Source organism: Uranotaenia lowii, chromosome 3 (genome assembly GCF_029784155.1).
Source record: "Uranotaenia lowii strain MFRU-FL chromosome 3, ASM2978415v1, whole genome shotgun sequence".
Lineage (NCBI taxonomy): Eukaryota > Metazoa > Arthropoda > Insecta > Diptera > Culicidae > Uranotaenia > Uranotaenia lowii.
Window position 1 is genome coordinate 99,548,745 of NC_073693.1, and position 7,842 is coordinate 99,556,586.

Below are 7,842 nucleotides of genomic sequence, written 5' to 3' on the forward strand. Positions count from 1 at the left end.
AACGACTGAAATGATTCAAGTGTAACAATCTCGATCAGAACTACTTCGAAATCTTAAGAAAAGACAATAGTTCTACTACAATTTTCCGAAAAAATTCAAACTTGTTGATAGAAATTAAGTCCCGAATATCGAATTTCAATAAAATTGGACAAAGTACGAAAAATGATCCAGATTTTCCCCGAGTTTCTGTATTTTACCTTCAAAATTAAAAAGCATTAAATATGATTAATTTCCATAAACAAAAGGCAAGAGTCTTTCTTCATGATTGAAGCTTAGGTTAGAATAATTCCTCATTTTGTGGTTCCAAATTTGCTTTTAAACATTAAAATTCGATGTCTGTGGTAAGAATTCGGATTCTGTAACCAGTTAAATGTAACTGAACTTCAGTTTGGATCATCATTGGGAAAAAAATCCTTGTATTTCAAACTTCTACATCCGAAACTCATCATTTCGGAATATGAAAAGGAAATATTTGGAATTACAAACCATTTTAAAGATTTGAATTTTTACTTTCAATTCTTATGCAAAATTGCAAACTAAAGAATGTTTCAGAATTGTGAAACAAAATTGAAAAATACTGAAACAGTTTCATAATTCGTAATTTTCTTAAGATTTTCAAGTTGAATTTCAAATAAACAACTGAAGAAAGAATTCAGAACTCAAATAAGCGATTTTTAGTTGATATTCTGTTCCAAATTTCGCTTTCTGGCTCGTAATTAGTAAAAATTATTATCTGGAACTTAGATTTAAAAACTCAGGTTCAAAAGGCAGTACACAGATTAGAAATCAAAATAAAAAATTCAGTTCCAGCTTGAAGTTAGGTTTTATAATCAAGATATAAATATCAATGTGAGAGATTCATTAAGGATTCAAATGAGGCCCTTGAAGCCAAAGGGGTATATGTGCATACAAGCTGATTTCGAGAAAAAAAAAACACTTGAAGTTTCAATAAATTCCATGCATATTTCTTATGAAACTTTTCAATAAGTATGATCTTTTAAAATAAAAACAAATCATTTGTCATGATTTTTTTAGAAAAAAACAACGTTTATTTGACGAAAATTGAGACAACATGTGATTTTTGATTTTTGCACTTATACCCCTTTGCCACCAAATTAATTCATTTATACCTTTTTGCCACCAACAAATTTCCATTTTCAGATGATTTTGTCTTATTGATATAATTCAGAAAACATAGAGATTTTATTAGGTGAAAGTCAAATAACACTAGTTTACAAAATTTTAAAAAAGTCGTGAACTTGATTAACTGACCAACATTTTTAATGTAAAATCGGGCGCTGAATCCGAAAATTCAAAAAAATCTCAGTAGAACCGTTTTTGAGTTATGCTCCAAATACGAAATTTCGAAAAAATTAAAAAAGCTCTTGTACTTAGATTAAAATATCTCGGACGGTATAACAGTAATTTGAAATCCCTCTTTTGCATATTGAAGGTGAATAAGTTTTCTATCGATCATCTGAATACTGTTTTTGCGTTTGACCAACAGTATTGCTGATATTAGTAACTTTATGAGAAAAAAAATTATAAAAATCGCATTTTTTAAGAGAAAATTTTGTTTGAAAAATACCATTCTCAATCATTGCCTGTTTCCTGTGCTTTTTCCTGATAAATTAGACATTGGAAAAGGACTGCCGCTCATTATGAGTTGATGTTTAACAGTACATTTATGACTAGCGCTTCAACGTTAACCCAATCATCTCATACAAATACATATTGGACCTTGCCCAAAATTTGTGGCATACTCCATATAATTATGACCAGAAATCAGGAATTTGGAATTCATTTATTGGGGTTAGAATAGAAAAAAATATAAAACTTGATAATATTTTGTTCACTAGAATTATCACTAAATGCAAAGAAACGATTAACTGTTACTGGTAAATTTTCAAACATGAATTACTTATCAAATGCAAATTAAATTCCACTTTTTTCAACACTTCTTACTAGAGATGACATTTGGGTTGGTGGCAAAGGGGTATAAGTTAATTAATTGGTGGCAAAGGGGTATAAGTGCTGCACTTATACCCCTTTGGCTCCAAACAAAAAATAATTTTCAGTTAGCAGGATTTTTTCAACGAAATTAACAAACCAACTTGTACTTTATTTTAAAGATTGAATTCAACTGAAAACATATTTTAATGGTTTTTTGTTTAGCATTATTTATATCGCAGATTTTTCATGAAAATATTTTCAAACTAAAATCTTTAATTTAAATCGAGTTTACGAGAGAAGCACATGAATCGGATTTTAACCGAAAACTTAATCGGTTTCTTTTGTTTATAAATATTTGGTTAATTTTTTCCAATGCCTCAAATGATCATGCTAGTGGTGAAAAATGAAATAGCTTCCTATTTTCTTATTTAAGTAAATATAAAAAGATTTTCTTTAAGATAAAATCTTCAAATCCCTTATTTATTTTTCAAAACTTCTCGAAAAAAAATTAGCAACTTCTAAGACTTATTTTCGAAAGTAAGAAATTAAGATAAGGGGCCGTTCACATACCACGTGGACAACTTAGGGGGAAGGGGGGTGTATGGAAATGTCCACGCTTGTCCACGGAGAGGGGGGTAGGGGTTTGGGTCATGTCCACGTGGACATACTTCCTTTTTGAATCATAGAATTACAAAGCTTTCCAGTTTAAGTTTAAACAATCAAAAGCCACTTGAAAGCAAGTAATAAATATGATTATTAAGAAATTTTAAAATTTTAAAATTATTTTATATCAGGTAAAGCTTTTTTTTTAAATCAGCCATTCCAATAACAAACAGACAAAAAGTAGTGTTTTCTAACTGTCAAATGATTTTTTTTTGTTTCGATTATATAACTGTCAAATGAGTTTTTGAAAAAAAGAAACAATTTCAAATCTGTCCACGTGGACATCCGAGGAGGGGGGTAGGGGTTTGCCAAATGTCCACGCTTGTCTACGGAGGGGGAGGGGGGTGTCAAAAATCTCATTTTTCTGTCCACGTGGTATCTGAACGACCCCTAAATACCTTTCTTTTAATGTAAAGTAACTCAAACCTGAATGATTATATAAAACCTTCAATAAAAAAAATCTTTATGTATGCTTTCAAGTAAAAATGTTATAGGAAAAACAAACCCCCCACCCCATGAGCCGGTTGTTTTCTATATGCCCTGATTCTATATGGGTCATTCCATGTCAAGTGTGCACAGCAAAAAAAAATCTTATCGAAAATTCGCCAAACTTGGCCGAAAGGCTTTCTGAGGCCTACAATCCTCAATTTTTGAGAATGATCCGCCCACCTCTCCTTCCAGGACCCTCCCTTCTTTTTTTCAAGATTTTGAAAATTCATTATTTTTAAAATACACTATCTCCGGACTGAAAAATCATACCAAAATGACAAAATCTGTGTTGTGTAGATTTTATTAAAATCTATCAATTAATGTCATTTTTTCAAATAATGACGTTTTAAACGTCAAAACATAGCTCTAAAAATAAAACGTTATTTTTCACAAGGAAAGTATTTTTTTTTTAATTTGATGATTTCATTGTTTTTTTGAGAAAATTTTACGAAAGAACCAACCAAAATCCCAACATAATATTTCTTGTTTTCGAGGTATGAGAGATTTAAGTTGAATTGTCTATTAAATTTAAACAGGCTCTGTATTTCAATTAATTTGCTTGTTCTGAAAGTGGGAGGTGTCTTTCAATAAAATTTATTATGATTTATGCCAAAACTTACTTTGTTTAAAATTTCATAAAAATTACTTGGAAATGTTTGAATTTAGTCGTTTATCTGGTTATGCCAAAACTTTCAGTTATCTTCTTTATTTGAGTTTGAGAGTTTTGTCAATTTGAGGTTTGATCATCTTTACATCTTCTTATAAATATCAAGACATACTTGGGTTTTGATTTTGATCAAAATCTCATTAAAAATTATAAGCATTATTTAGTATTTTACATTAATTCTGATTTGCATTCCTTTGTATGAGAATTGCTGGAGGTTTTCAATGTAATTATTTGTCTTGTTACACCAAATTTCCGAACTTTTTTTTTGAATATGTGAACTGTGTCGTGTTTCAATTATATAGAATGAGAAAAGATTATTCAATTAAAAGAACTCATATTCTTTTGTCAAAACCTACTTGTGGGTCAAATTTCATAAAAAAAAACCGTTCAAAACAGTCCAAGCTTTATCAGTTGTATAGATTCAGTAAATTCTTCATCCACTATTTAGTTTTCAAACGTTTTCAAAGTTTTTTTTTATTTGATTTGATTGATTTGATGAGAAATTCTACAAAACTACTCGATTTGTATCGTATTTCACATTGATAATGTATCAAAACCCATTGTATTTTTTATTGCACTGATTACATTTTCTTGTGAAAAGTTATTCGGGCTCCAAGTAAGACTGAACTCACTTTAAAATTGCTTGAGCCGTGTCAAGTTTTATATTGATTTTAAGTAATCACGTTATGAAAAACTCTTTTTATGTTCCAAATTTCGTGAAAATTACTCCAATAGCACTTCAATTACATTCAACTCTTTCCTCTTACTCGCCCTTTTTAAAAAAGGGCGAACATGTCATCGGGATATGTAAAAACTTGTGTTTCTCAATTCTAACAAAATTTTTCGAAAATTGTGTGAAAGTTGTGTCGAATTTTAATTATGTTTTTGCAGAGTCAACCTCTCCATTTTAAGAAAGAGTGAGTAATTTTTCGAGTTTTCTCGTGTCAAATATAGGTTGATTTTGTATGGAAGCTCTCCTTCCGTAAAATGGGAGGGGCTTTTAACTACTATATCCATAACATTAAATATCCAAATTCACATAATCGGTTCACCCGTTTACAATTGATGGTAATGCAAATATGTACCTTCGTTTTTATGTAAGGGATTGTTTTTATACAATGAGTTGTCCTGTTGTAACGAAACTTTTATATTTTCTTAAGTTGGTATAATAATTTGTTATGTTTTGTTTTGTTAAAGCTTGTTAAAATTCCTCCATTTTTAAGCTGAGTTTTCGCTTTTTTAGCTTCAATTGATAACAAATGAATATTTCCCAAAAATGACAGGGTCTGATTCGCTGCAAGCTTCAATGTTGGAAAGAGAAAAGGTCTTCAACGACCTTCAGAATACACTGAGGTTTTTTTTTACGCGGTATTTCGTCCCGCGTAAAAAAAAACCGCGTTAATTCGAAAATCCGCGTAAAAAAACCGCGTTGATTCGAAAATCCGCGTAAAAAAACCGCGTTAATTCGAAAATCCGCGTAAAAAAAACCGCGTTGATTCGAAAATCCGCGTAAAAAAACCGCGTTTATTCGAAAATCCGCGTAAAAAAAAACCTCGTTAATTCGGAAATCCACGTAAAAAAAACCCGAAATTCGAAAATCCACGTATAAAATCCATTTTAATAAAAAAAATTCGCGCAAAAAAGCACGTTACTAAAAAAACGCGTAAGAACCATGATTATTTAAAAATTTGCGTACAATGATAGTTTATTTTGAAGATAAAAAACAAAATCAATCAGATTAATAGAATAGTAGAATATAGTGAGGCTTATTTGACAGTGTGGAATTCAGATCGTTTAATGTCTCATGTCTCAGGTCTCATGTTCCATGTCTCAGGTCTCAGGTCTCAGGTCTCAGGTCTCAGGTCTCAGGTCTCAGGTCTCATGTCTCATGTCTCAGGTCTCAGGTCTCAGGTCTCAGGTCTCAGGTCTCATGTCTCATGTCTCATGTCTCATGTCTCATGTCTCATGTCTCATGTCTCATGTCTCATGTCTCAGGTTTCATGTCTCAAGTCTCAGGTCTCATGTCTCAGGTCTCATGTCTCATGTCTCAGGTTTCAGGTCTCAGGTCTCATGTCTCAGGTCTCATGTCTCATGTCTCATGTCTCATGTCTCAGGTCTCATGTCTCATGTCTTAGGTCTCATGTCTCATGTCTCATGTCTCAGGTTTCATGTCTAAGGTCTCATGTCTTAGGTCTTATGTCGCAGGTCTCAGGTCTCAAGTCTCAGGTCTCATGTCTCGTGTCTCAGATCTCGAGTCTCATATTTCAGGTCTCAAATCTCAGGTCTCATGTCTCAGGTCTCAGGTCTCAAGTCTCAGGTCTCAGGTCTCAGGTCTCAGATCTCATGTATCAAATTCATAGTCTCAGAGCTAAGATTTTCCCAACTACAAAAAGATTCTGAGTTCCTTTGTTCCTTTGAAAAAGTCTTAGAATATTTTCTCTGAAAAACCGCGTTAATTCGAAAATCCGCGTAAAAAAAACCGCGTGAATTCGAAAATCCGCGTAAAAAAAGCCGCGTAAAAAATTACCGTGTAAAAAAAACCGCGTAAAAAAAACCTCTGTGTACTTCGAAATCTGATGCAAATGAATTCTTGAACAATTGCTTTGTAGGCATTCAAAGGCTTCGCTAAAACATATTTTTTCTTAAAAATAGACGCACCAACCTGTTAACATACTAAAACTTAAATCTAATAGCTTCATACCCATCAAACACGGATATGAAGCATTTTATGGAACGAGAACAGATGACACTGCCCAGTGTCGAACACATGCGAATCGGCAACTAAACAGCACACCTCGGGTGACTTCAATTGGTCTAAGAAAAAAAAACATGATTCACACCGGCGGCGGTGGCTGTTCATCGACCTTAAATACTTGTGGTGGCTTGTGCAAATCTTGTAGCTCTCTTTCAATAACACCAGAACAGAACAGAAACTCGAAAACCGGTTAAGCCATTGCGTGCATCTGTTCATCTTTCTATCATCAACATGGTTCACACAAATTCCATTCCGGACCGGCCGGGCCGGGTTTGTCTATCGCAAAAACAACAACAGCCGGAGAGAGAATACGAACAGAAAAAAACACACCAACTCCAAAACTGGATTGGGCTCTTCCTCCCGGCACGGCGTGACCTGATTGACCAAATCCGAAGCACTCCAAAAATAATCTCACCAACACGTGAGCGATTTGTGGTCTGCGCGTAACTTACGTTAGTACGCAAAGCGAGGAAGGGACAGCCGAAGAACAACGAAAATGGAACGGAACACGATCGGGAACCACCGGCAATCACAAAATCCGCGATCCGGAAAAAGAACAACAAAACACCGGTAACGACGACGAGTTTAACAAAAAAAAAGCCTAAACGCGACTACGCACTCGAAAACCGGCGAACGAAACTTGAAAGCAAAAGTTAAGAAGCGAAAAGGGAACCGAAAGATAAACATTAAACAAAACAAAACAACAACAAAAAAACGCCGGGGAACCAACCGATCCAACCGGATCAGAATTCGAACCTAGACTAACATTGCCGAGTTTGGAATAAAGGTAAGAGTGCAGCCAGCAACTCCACTGTTGATGGTGGGTAGCCCGAAGTTCTTTGCTGAGAGCCTACAAAATTCACGAAATCCCGGGGCTTGAGCAACGAAGACGCTGACGACGCCCCAGAGTCAGTAGCATCGCAGACTCAAGCCCAAGTAAGACGCACCACCCATTCGATTGGCGGAGGAGTCCACGACAGCAATAACAACAGGAACGAACATTCTCCGGCTGATTTCTTGAGAGTTTTTTTTTCTTAGATTTCGACTTCAGCCACCATCATCATCATCGCGTGGCTACGTGAGGCCATTACGCGCGTCGTCCATCGTAACAAGTTGATCTTCCTACCTTCCTGTTCTAGACCATCAACGGTTGTAGATAGGTACCTATTTTTTTAACTCTCGTAATGAGAACCTGATTGAAATTTAATGGATTTAACTATAGCACAGCAGCGATTTGGAGCAAGAACGTGTGTAATCGAGCTTCGCAAGGTTTGAGTTGACCTTCCAGATTAGCAGGAGTAAGAATTTGGAATAT